The sequence below is a fragment of the Rhinolophus hipposideros genome (genome assembly GCF_964194185.1).
Source record: "Rhinolophus hipposideros genome assembly, chromosome: 3".
In the NCBI taxonomy this organism is placed as follows: domain Eukaryota; kingdom Metazoa; phylum Chordata; class Mammalia; order Chiroptera; family Rhinolophidae; genus Rhinolophus; species Rhinolophus hipposideros.
In genome coordinates, this window is record NC_138049.1 from 11473600 (window position 1) to 11487093 (window position 13494).

Below are 13494 nucleotides of genomic sequence, written 5' to 3' on the forward strand. Positions count from 1 at the left end.
TTGGAAAAGGAATGCAAGATAGTCTATACATCTGGAAAAAAGAAAATGTGGCAGAACTTGACTAGACTGAGTGCATTATGGGCTTCTCAGTAGTACCTTCCCATGCAAGCTGATCTCAAAACAAATCCTATTTGTTTAAATTGAAGTCAGTGGGAGTTCCCAATGGGAAAACATTGTTGTAAGATCAAAGCACTAAGTGAAAAACCACAAAACAAGAATTTCATATAACTACTATCACTAAAGAATACTTCAGGTGAGAATTTTTCAGTTCCGTTTTATCGATGTTTTTTCACAGTTAAAATGGCACGAAGCCATGGTTTTAATCCCATTTTTCTCTTTTCTTATCCTTTAATACAATATACTTGGTTGTTTATTGAGTTAAAGGCAGTTCTTTAATCATAACAAAGAAAAATGGGGAAGTCCAAATGTAGAGTCATTTTATGTTCCTATTACAAATCCACAGTTTCGCCTGTAGCAATCTTTCTGCAGGAATATGTATCGGGTGAGGTTGCTATGCTGGGGTTTTAGATATTAGAGTTATATTTTGTACTTTACCCAACTTAATTGCTAAATGGATGAACCACTTACTTTTCACAGATGGTTTATTTGTTCTAGGCCATGTTTTAACATAAATATTCCCCAAAGTTGGAACTTGTCCTTTAAAAAGTAAAAATTGCATTTAGGATGTAAAATATACTCCCAATATAAAACAATTTATTATTTTACATTTCTTTAATTTAAAAATAACCCCAGATCTGATTTAAGCCACTTAAAAATATGTGAGTTTCTTTTTCTGGTAAAGATCTAATGTACTGGAATCTACTCTTGTCTTCATGAAATGTGACCATTGTGAAATGTAAATTTGTAGAAAAGAAAGAAAATGAGCACATACTTCTCAGACTGCTTTCTGTTAACTGTATAAGAGAGTGAGTGTTTTACCTGGTTTTTTCATGGCCACAGCAGAGAGGAAGATATGTGAGGAAGGGTCTTGCAATGATGAAGAGTAGCCTGACTGATCATTTCAAGGCCATCTGGGAAACTTGCATCAAAAAGCTGGTGGGTGTCCTGGACACTGAGTGCCTGGGCAACCATTGTCCCTACGGTAACACACAAGAGTTCTGTTTCCGGTGTTGAGCTTCAGTGGGACTCGAAAATTTAAGACTTTCTTTTCTTCTTAATCTATTTGATTTGTGACATCCAATGGTTGTCTTTTAGAAGTAATCATGTCAGAAATTAAAAATGAGGCTTGTCATGGCTATAATGTAAAAAAAAAGTCAGATAATAACAAATGTTGGTGAGGAAATAATAACAAATGTTGGTGAGGAACAAATGTTGGTGAGAAATTGGAACCCACATATATTGTTGGAGGAATGTAAAAGGGTGCAGCTGCTTTGGGAAAGCGCTGGCCTTCCTTAAGTGGTTAAACCCAGTTACCAAATGATTAGGCAATTCCATTCTTCCAGACTCGCCACACTAGGGTGTAATCTCCATGAGAGTCCAGGCCTGAGCTTTCAGGTCTGTCTCCAACATCTGGAATAGAGTTTGGCACACAGTAGGCCCCCTACGTATTTTCAATGGAATAAACCAGTGAGACAGGCATACAGTGAAGTCATTAAGAAGAGCACAGGCTCTGGAATTACCCCCACTTTGGTGTGAATTTTGGCCCAACTCTTACTGCGGGAACTTGCTTTAGTTACTCAGCCTCTCTGAGTCTCAGTTTCCTCATCTGTGAAATAGGAGAGTAATAGCGCATAACACTTTTGAGTGATAATCACTCAAAACAACTTATTAAAGAAAATTCATGTAGCGAAATGTTGTTAAAATTGACTACACAGCACTTTGTACCATGTAATGTGGGCAGCATCTCTACAGATGATTAAGATGTGGTCCCTGGCCTCAAAATCATAAAGAACTTTCACTTTAATAGAGGAAAGATCTATAAAAGCCAAGGAAGAGACCTAGGTGTGTGAAGAATACACAAAGGTGAACCTATCACATCAGCCAAGCACATTAGAATCATGGATTAGTCAAGTTTTGTTCCCAGTTTTTAGTATCAAGGAGACAGTAATTTTTTTTTTATTGGGGAACATTGGGGAACAGTGTGTTTTGCCAGGACCCATTAGCTCCATGTCAAGTCATTGTTTTTCAGTGTAGTTGTTGGGGGGTGCAGCTCAGCTCCAAGTCAAGTCATTTTCCATCTAGTTGTGAAGGGCACAGCTCACTGGTCCATGTGGGACTAGAACCGGCCACCTTGGTGTTATGAGCACCAAGCTTTAACCACTGAGACAACCAGCCGCCCACCGATGGCTCCGCTCCAAGCTCAAGCTGTTGTTTTCAATCTAGTTGTGGCCGGCACAACTCATTGGCCCATGTGGGAATCAAACCGGCAACCTGTTGCTAAGAACTTGCGCTCCAACCAACTGAGTCATGTGGCCGCCTGAGATAGTAATTGTGAAATGAATTTTGTTCTCTAAAATATTGTGTTATGTGTGAAAATATTAATTCTTCTATGTTTCAGGTGGACAAATTTGGATCATCATGAGAAACTTTTATTTCATGCCTGGCCAATTTACTTCCAGTTTCAAAACAATGAAGATTAGTACACTGACCATAGAAGGTATTCAAAAATACAACTTTAGTTTTGTCTTACACTTGTCTCTTAAAATGTATTCAATGGGAGTATTTTCCCTGGTCCCTGGATCATAACTAACTTGGGCAGGTCTCATGATTACGGGGCTCACGCTTAGGTTTTTATAGTTCTGTAAGGTTGTGATCACAGAAGCAGGCTGTACCTCTCTTGATTTAAAATTCCTCCTACATATATATGGTATTTTCTAGAACTTAGAGAATATATATACGTATATATTATATATATATATATATATATACACATATGTATGTACATATGTGTATATATATATATATATATACTAATACATATATATGTGGAGTGTGTGTGTGTGTCTTTATAGTACTAATATATATAGAGTCCTATATACAGTCCTGTAACTCTGATACTGGGCAAAGGAGCCAAGTATTAACATTCTGCTTTCAACTTAAACGGTGTAGGCATTTTCACCACTATTGTGTGAAAACTGGAATGTCCGTGCTTGCCATCTCTATAGGAGAGTCCCAGAAACAGCTTTTCTGCATAGAGCATGACTAATTCTGTATAAAGCTGACAAAGATCCAATTAAGTAACAGTCTTTGTGTGATAAAAGTATACTTAGCCTTTACAAAGTCTCATGCATATTTTTGCATTTAATAAAATGAACACACTAAGTAAAAATGTTTTTTCATAACTTTTACGTGTTCAAGTAATAATAATGAGTAAGGAACCATTCCTTGTCATATACAACAGCCAGAGGCTTTCTTTCTCTACTTTTCTAAGCTCTTATATAAAGTATTTTCACCTTACAACGTAATAGACCCTACGAGCAGTTTTCCCCCTTTCCCATTCTCTACCCACACGTTCTTGCATCTCTGGTTCTATCACCCAGAGTTGTTCATGTGGTTCCTAGGACTCCTAGGTTCCAGCATGGTCCCAGGAGGGGCAGACCTGAATGCTTACAATGGAAAAAGTTCAGAGAAAACTTTCCTTAAGCTACTTGATATAGCTAAGCATTTCTCAGTTTCCTAAACCCCTATCCTCACGGCTACCAGGACTCAAGCAAGGTTGTGTAACCTTAGCTCTGTCCATGATCACCTCTTGCCAACTGCTCTCAGGACAATTCTGATATCAGCTTTGCGTTTCCGAATTACATCCATGATTGGTACAGGGCTGTCTTACAAAAACCTCAGCTTCTTATTTCCCTTTTTTTTTCTATTCCTAATTTATAGTATCTACTTTTCTAATTATTTCCAAAACAATGGTTTATAATTCATATATACAGTATCAATTTTTGCTATCATCTAAATGTCGTATGAAAGTAAATCCCACTGTATCAGAAAATGGCATAAGGAAATGTGTGGTTGGTTAATCTGTTATTTAAAAGCTAAAAGTGAATGAACAAATAAATGCACACAACAAAAATCCTTGTTTCACAGATTAGCTTCTTCATATAGGATTTGCTTCTTAAAAAATTACCATTGATTATTGCTACATCTGTTCAGCAGATTATGATAATATTTTGTAATCTAAGCATTTTTGTCCTCCTCTTTTTTTTTGCCCCCCAAACCTAAACCCTTCATGAAAATATAAAAACTTGTTCTACTAGTTTCCTAGTAAATTGTTAAATGGGCAAAGGTTATAACATCTCCTTATATTACAGTATCCATACTTGTACTATGTTGTAATGCCTTTGAAATAAGGGCTGGATTTTATTTATTTTTGTATTTCCCCCCGGCTCTTAACTTGTCACATAAATTAATAGGGAAAAATACTTCTCATTACTGCTTTTTTCCTGGAAGATGATTTACAAAAAATAAGGTCATTGTCAGCATAGAACTTCCAGAAAGAAATAAAGTTTAATTTATGCCTATTATTCATTTCAATAGCATAAGAGATTGGGGAAGACATAAGAGACATAAAATCAGGATAGTCTCTCTAGATTCCTTTACAACTAAAAATCACACAAGGACCTTTTGTTCGAATGTTTTAGTTTGCTGCTGCCATTAAAAAAACTCTTAAATCACGACTCCAGACGCAGTTACTGTGAGCAAGTATTCAAGACTTGCCAACCTTTGCTCTTCGTTAAACTGAAGCAGGTCTTTAAAAGGGAGAGATGGGAGACACAGAGAAGGAGGAAAATACACACACACACACACACACACACACACACACACACACACACACACACACACACACACACTTACAAGGGGTTGCCTCTGTGACTATCCTGCAGGCTCAGCTGGTGTTTTATGGGCCTTGTTGTTCTTGCTCAGGGCAGGGAACTGTTGACCACCCTGCATGGCACCCCAGCTGTGTACTGTCATTATCAAAGACAACAATACAGGTGAGCTCACACAGACCCAGCAATAAACACAATCATCACAGAGATGCATGGTAATTAAGCACAAATGTTTAGCACTTGATATAATTGCTATAATTATAGTTTTACAAAAAAACACATATTTTTAAGTTCTTGCTTTGGCATATTTGTAATCAGTCCAGAATGTTCCCTGTGAATCCTCCCATTCCTCTCTGACATCATCGTCACCAAATCTCACTGCATTTCCTCTGAGTACTTGGGATTCCTTTGCCTTCTATGGCTTTCCTCCTAGATCCCCCAAGAAAGTGTGAAGTCCTCCCTGGTTCTTGGATCCATGCCCTGTTTCCTCCATCCTCCCACACCATGCTCCCTGTCCCCAGGTGCAAGAGAGAGAGCATGAGGTCGGAGGGCTGTGGATCCCAACAGTGGGTGGGTAAGAAGATAACAATTTGAAGGGAAGGGAGGCCAAAGCTCAGGGCCAGTCATATAGGAGTCGAAGGATCCATTGAGATTAAGGGCTGGCTCCCCTGAATCCTTGAGTATTGATTGATCGGCTGTGTGGAAGGAGAGAAGAAGAAACGAGAGGGCCCATCCCAAGTACATATTTCCCCGAAAATGAAACTGGGTCTTATACTAATTTTTGCTCCAAAAGACACATTAGGGCTTATGTTCAGGGGATATCATCCTGAAAAATCACGCTAGGGCTTATTTTCTAGGTAGGTCTTATTTTCAGCGAAACATGGTATTTCCAGCCACCCTCCTGAAGCCAGACTTCTAACCTGGGTCCCCTTCAAGACACACAGGGTATTAGGGGCATCTGACACCCCCAGCTAGTGTGGAGTATGCCTACTATGAATAGCCTACTATGAATAGTCACATCGATGTGACTTTTAGCGTGTTAATAACAATAATAAGCTAATATTGTTTAGAGCTTTATAATTTACGAAATGTTCTCATTTAACTCTAATAACCCTATGTATTAGGCATTATTTAGCATTCTCCTTTAAAAAATAATTTTTTAAAATTTCAGCTTTACTGAGGTATAACTGACAAATACAATTGTAATTTATTTAAAGTATACATCATGGTGATTTGATATGTGATACACTGTGAAAGAATTCCCCCCATCTAGTTAATTAACACCTCTATCGAGTCACATATTCATGTTTTCCCCCTTGGTGAGAGCATTTAGGCTCTACTATCTTAGCAAATTTCAATTATACTTATTTTTAAATGGGTACATTGAGGCCAGAGAGGAGACATCCCACAGCTAGCTGGTGGTCCAGCCAGAACCCTGACTCATGTCAAGAAAGCAGAGCACACTGGACATAAAGCAGTGAACTCAGGTAGAAATGGGAGGAGAGTGGGGGGTTGATGCTGTGAAGGTGAAGAAAGAGAAAAGGGCAGGTGGGAGCCCTGGAAGCCACACTTGTCCCCCCGTGCCCATTTTGTAGTGCTGGACTGGGTTTATGTGCCCTTCTGTGCAGTCAGCTCAGAGCTACGCACAAAGGTGATTGGGCCCCTTGAGGGTCTACTGTTTCATATCAGCAAGACTTCTTAGCTACAATTTCGAAAACTTGAAGGAAACCGATCCTATTTTTGGAAATCCCTACGTACAGTTTTCATTCTGGTCTTAATATCAAATTCCATTTATAATCAATTTGAAGGGACCATGAAAATCCTTCAACTGGGCTTAAACATCCGGCGTCAAATGTTGCTTGTATGAGAAATCTTAGGAAGCTGTCTTGCTCTTGGAATAGCTGCGTTCTGTTGTTTTATCTTTTTCCATAGATGATTAAGTATGGAACTGCTTCGCTGCTCATCCTGCTCTTTTCTAATTCTAAAATAAGAAGTTTTAAATGGGACAAAAGAAACCTGTTGCTTTTAGGTGACAAGATACTCTTAGCCCACGCTTAGCAGTTAGAGTTATTGATCTTGTGGACTTTTGTGCTTCTTGTTTCTTCCTCTCGCCTTGGGACTTCCATGTTGAGATCATTTTTCTCCCAGTGGAGGCAGGTTTACGATATTTATAACGCAGCAGCAAGCAGGTTTCTAAATGTCCAAATCAGTAGTTCTCAAACTTTTTAGTCTTAGGAGCTCTTTACCCTCTTAAAAATTATCAAGAACGCCAGGGGGTTCTTACGTGGGTTTATGTGAGGTGTATGCCCCCATCATAGAAATTAAAACTAAGAAAATTGTGAACTAGTTCTTTATCATTCATTTAAAATAGCATTCATAGTGGTGGCTGAAATAACATACTTTTCAGATAAAAAATAACTATCCCAAAAAAAAAGAATTTATGAGAAGAACGGCATTGTTGTATAACACATTTTTGCAGATGTCTTCAATGTCTGGCTTAATAGAAGACAGCTGAATTCTCATATCTGTTTTTGCATGCAGTTGGTTGCATTATTGCACATCACGTAGCCTCTGGGAAACACCACTGCGAAAAAGACACATAACATCTTAGTTTTATTATGAAAATAATTTTGACCTTGTGGAGCACCCGAGAGGGTGTTAGGGACCATGACACGTTCCCAAACCACATTTTGATAATTGCTACACTAAATCATTATCATCAGGCTTAAAGGAGACTGAAAGGCTTTTGCTAATAGGCATGGTCACACTTAAATGTTGGTTATCTACAGGTACACTTGCAGATTGTTTTTTTGGGACTATGCTTCTAACAGCATTCATATGAGCGTATATGATTTTTTTGGGGGGAGGGGTAAATTCCATCATTTACATATCATCAGAAGAAATTAACATATGGAAATAAACTAGTGGTCAAGAAAAATAGCTTTACAAGGTACAGAGTACTGTGTGTTATCATGTGCATTAAAAATGAAGAATAAGAGATGCTTTATAGACACTCTAGGAGAATACATTAAAAAGCTGGTAATAATGGTTCCTTTTGGAGTAAGGACTGGGGAGCAGAATATCTGGAGTAAAAAAGAATGGCTATCACCCACTTATAGTTCATGATTTGTTTTCAAACCACTTATAGTTCATGATTTGCATGTATTAATTTCTCAATTAAAATACGTAGTTAATAACAAATGGAAAAAAACAACAAAACCTTTAGAATCAGATTTAGGTTAGATCCTTAGTCAGCCACTTAGTACCTATGTAACCCTGGCCTAATTACTTGACCTGTTTGATATCCATTTTTTTAACCTGTAAATTGAAGTTACTGATCATATTTACCTCATAAGATTAGTGTTATTATTAAATTAAAAAATAAAACAATAGCTTGTTCTTGGCCCATAGAAACATATGTCTTATTTATTTTTAATCATTTTAATTGCCATCACTTTATAAATCAAAGGCTTATTTTGAAAGTTAATAATCATTCTTTAATTCACCTTTTATTGAGTGATTCTGAAGTTTTATTAGACGACTGTGGTAATGCCATTATAATCATAATCTGCCATTGAGCGGTTGTTTAAAAATCTAGATTATTCTATCATTTTTCTGACTGCATTTGCTTATTTTTCCTGCCTAACATCATTCATGCTAGACCTCCATAATCGCACTTCTGTACCTCACACCTGTCCAAGCTCAACTTAACCCAGGTCTGACTCTGATTCAAAGGTTCATGGCTCCTTCACCCTGAGGCAGAATCCTGAGCTCTAGGCCAGCAGTCTGACTTGGCCTTTTGCCCATTTTATGCTTGAATGTACTTAATTCTACCCCGACATTTCTGTATTGAATTTGGAATCATCTATTTTTAGTAAACTTCTTACTTCTTGATTATTCTGCTCAGCTAGGATAAATTTCCAAGTTCTGACTCTGGTTTTGGTTCTGTGTGTTCCTGTACTGAAGCACGACTCACTTCCTGCTTAATGTAATGTGCATATGATTATTTCCTGAGTGCTTTCCACCCTGGCGTTTGGGTTTGATCCTTGATGGCCCCTTCACAAGTGTCTGTCTGAGCTTTAGCTGCTACTTCTTGGTGCCTAACAAATCTAAAGATTCCTATCCCAATAATGTATCAGTTTATATGAACAGCAAATTAGTTGGCTTGATGAACAATGGAGAACATAGAAATAGTCTCTGATACATGTGAAATACTGTGTTTTCTAGCGGAGACAGGTCTGGTTAAGACAGCATACTTAGAGGGTGGCCATCTTCTATGGGTCTTTTCACATCATCTTCCCTCTACTGTGTCTGCCTCCGTGTCCAAATTTCCCCTTTCTATAAGGACATCAGTCATATTGGAGTGGGGCCTACTCCAATGATAACATTTAAACTTGATTATCTATATAAAGACCATATCTCCAAATAAAGTTACATTCTGAGGTACTGAGGATTAGGACTCCAACATATTTTTAGTTGGGGGACACAATTCTACCCTTCCCAGGCAGGACTTCTGGAATTCTAGCTATTTAGAGTGTGGTCTAGAAGGGGTCACATGGGTTCCAGATGGTCATGACTTCTTAGCTGCGTAGATGCCTTCCCCTTGTAGGGAGGGCCATAGCCAGAGGGGGACCACAGAGGCCCAGGAAGTGTGCCCATTAGTAATGCACTCCATTTCTTGTTTCCCTTCTTTCTTTCCTCTTCTCTTCTCTTCTCTTCTCTTCTCTTCTCTTCTCTTCTCTTCTCTTCTCTTCTCTTCTCTTCTCTTCTCTTCTCTTCTCTTCTCTTCTCTTCTCTTCCCTTCCCTTCCCTTCCCTTCCCTTCCCTTCCCTTCCCTTCCCTTCCCTTCCCTTCCCTTCCCTTCCCTTCCCTTCCCTTCCTCTTTCTTTCTTTCTTTCTTTCTTTCTTTCTTTCTTTCTTTCTTTCTTTCTTTCTTTCTTTCTTTCTTTCTTTCTTTCTTTCTTTCTTTCTTTCTTTCTTTCTTTCTTTCTTTCTTTCTTTCTTCTAATGCTCTCTGTAATGTAGCATATATAATTATAAAGGGTAACAAACTCAGCCCTACTCTTTCCCCAGCCTTTAGCGTTCCAAAGCAAGCTGGGCCTCTGACCTACCGCCAGCATCTACATCCACTTGATGGCTTTCTCTTGCCCAAGGAGCCTGCTCTGTGTCAGGGACTTGACACTCCCCTGGGAGCAGCCCTCAACCCATGACTGAGGATGATTGGGACAAAAAGACCTCTGTTCCCTCACTCCTTGTGAGAAATAATTCTAAGGTAAGGGTAAATATGTGAATTAATATCAAAGACTTTCTCCCCCTTATTTTAAAATTTTATTAAAAGATATTTGTTTAATGTGAAAAAATTAACACTGACTTATCATATATATAAACAGAGGGTGCCAAAAAAAAAGTATGCTCACGTTAAGAAAAAAAAAAAAACGTGTTAAAATTGTAATACTCAACATATACTGATAACAAAAGATGAATACAAGTCATGAGTATACATTTTTTTGGTACCCTCTGTATATATATATGTTTTTCATTCTGTATATATTTATTGTCTGTTTCCTCCATATTAAAAAGTAAGCTCCAAGAAGACGGAGATTTGTGTCTGTTCAGTTGACTGCTGTATGCCCAGGCCAACACAGGCAGGGCCTGACGTGTGCACATGTGAGCAGTGGTTTTGGGAACCTGGAGGATAAGAGAGCAAAGGATGGCAGCACTCACGGGGCAGGGGAGGAGTTAGGAGGCAAATTTCAGATTACTTATGATGCTGCATTTCAGCATCTTATTTCGTTTTACTGTGATTTTTCTTCCCACTAGTATTATGATTATGTGAGAGCTGTGTATACTTGCCTCATGTTGTTTATCAGTATTTACATTTCCACAACAATTGACCAAGGGAGAAATGTGGATGTTGCCCACCTGGGCCCATCATACCCCTTCTCGTCCTCCCTGCTCTCTCCTCTTTCAAACGTAAGATTATCCAATGACTTAGTTTTTTTTCTAGGGACCAATAATTCATAAAGAATCAATCATCATTTTTCTATTAAAGATGGAAACCCATTAAGTCAGTTCTATATGACTGATTTATTTGTGCACTATTATTATTTTTTTTGTTCATTCCCCTTTTCTCTTTTTATTTTCTAGAATTAGCTTTGTCAGGACATGTAAGCCAATCTGGTTTTAGCTCAAAGCACCAATACAAAACCTGGCATTAAACTTTTCTCTTTCTGAAATGGTTACCTGCTTCTGACTTCACTGAACTTCCATTGTTTCCATCTCTGGGACACAATTCAGCCAGAAAGCTGAATTAATACACGATTCCCCCAGTTGCCTAACATAAAGCTATTGTGATGATTTTGTCTACTATGGTAACATTTTTTGGGGGGTGGGTTATATTTTCTTTTAGAAAAGATCATCTAATTTTTAAAAATGTTATTTCATTTACCTCAGCTTGAACAGTAGGAGCTTGTGGTAGATACTCAACTCCTTGTTGACTTGATAACAAGATAATCCCAGACTTGTTAAAGCAGTCTTAGACCTGAATGGTGAAATACAGTAGTCATTTACTAAGCATTTCTTTAATGTCCAGTGAGTACAAAGAAAGCAAAAGACACAATGAGTGCCATGGAAGAGCACAGAGGAATTGTATGACATGAACAAAGAGTCAATTTAGTAGAGAAGGATTTAGTTGGACATGGGTGCAAAATAATGAGATTGATTATATGCATCTTTAGATGCAAATAGGAAAGCTGCTGGAACAACGAAAACCAAGTGACAGACACCAGCTTTGTAACTGCTGAAAGTGAAAATCGTGCTATTCATTTTGGCTCTTAGAAGACTTACCACATTGTATGCACATTACAATCGCTCAACATTTTCTAGTTATTGGTAGAGTTAATCACATGCTTTTGAGAACTTTTAGTCTATTCTTCCACATTCTGGTGTGTGTGTGTGTGTGCCTGTGTGTATTAGGATTTTTGTTTGATTTTCTATAGAACTCTCTCATCCTATACTTGTTTGTTGGTTAACACGATGTGGAGATTATAGAATTTTATCTCCATTTGAGTGTTTTCTTTTTTTGCCAACAAATAGATTTCACAGATAACTGTATCTACATAAAATTATCTTAACATTACATTAGAAAAGTTACTACTCTATCTTTACTAAAAATTTTATTAATATTTAGCTCCTTTGCTGAAGTTTTTTTAGTTTACTCTTGATGAATCAATAGTTGAAAAGTTGTTAATCCTCTACTCTTTTCTCTAATAGAAATTATAACAAACTCATGAAATAATTCAGACACTCAAGAAATGTTTACTGAGCACGTACTCTGTGTCATGCACCATTTTTCACTGTAAGTGTGAAGCACTAAACAAAACAGAAATTTTTCTTTGCAGTTCACCCATTCTAGTGGGATGCGATTGACAATGGGTAAGTTAATAATGTTTGAGATAGTGGCATGGTATACATTTATGTGATAGAAATCTTAACTGTAGAAATGATTCAAATGTTCTATTATATATTAGTTATCGATTGCTGCAGAACTTACCCCCCAAATTTCGCAGCTTGAGACAATAAGTGTCTAATATCTCACCCACTTTCCATGAGTCAGGGATCCGTGATCAGCTTAGCTAATGGTTCAGCTCATGGTCTCTCATGAAATTTCAATCAAGATGTTGGCCAAGGTTGTACTTACCTGAAAGCTGATGAGGGTTTAAGCATTGCTTCTGACTCCTTTGGCTGACAAGTTACTGCTGGTCTTCGACAGGGGCCTCAGTTCCTCACCATGTGGACCACTCCCCAGGGATGCCTGGGTCTTCTCACAACATGGAGGCTGGCTTATCCCAGGGGGAGTGACCCAAGAGAGAGACGCAGAAGTCACATGATCTTTAAGACATTGTCTCAAAATGACATACGTAGTTTCACTTCTGCCATGTTCTGTTAGAAGTGACTCGCTCACTCAAGCAGATGGGAATTAGGTTCTGTCACTTGAAGGGGAGATATCAAAGAATTTGCAGATGTTTTTAAAAACCACCATAGTTACTCTGACACATTTAAGAACAAATTAAACAAATTAAATGGTATATTTCAGAGATATTTTTAAATGAGTTATGCCTTGTTTTATACACATTATTTGTTAGTATATAATGCCTTATTTTACAACTGTTGTTTTACTATGTATTAGTATGAACCATTTGGAAATTTAGGTTTCTTGAGCTTTACTCCTTTCTTACTGCTTTGGTTGCTTTGCTGCTATGGTGTCAACACTGTGTAGAGTTCCGTGAATGAAAACATTTGAGCCTTCTAAAAAATTTCTGGTATTAGTTAATGAATTTAAGATTATTTATCATTACTTCACATTTGTATTGGACATGATTTGTCTAAATGACTGGGAGACTGAAATTACATGGCCCAGGAATGAAAGAAAAATCCCTTTGGTTCTAAATAAGTTACTTTTGGTTGGACATCTATAGTCCACAGAAATGTAGCTTCTGTGTGGAACCCACTAGGCTTGTCTGTACATAAATGTGGTATAATGGGATGAAAATTTAAAATCGCGGTCAGCTACACTTTAGCCTGGAAACCTGGTGAGAAACTGTGTATGGTTATTCAGAGGATATATATGATATATATATATATATATATATATATATATATATATATATATATATATATAGAGAGAGAGAGAGAGAGAGAGAGA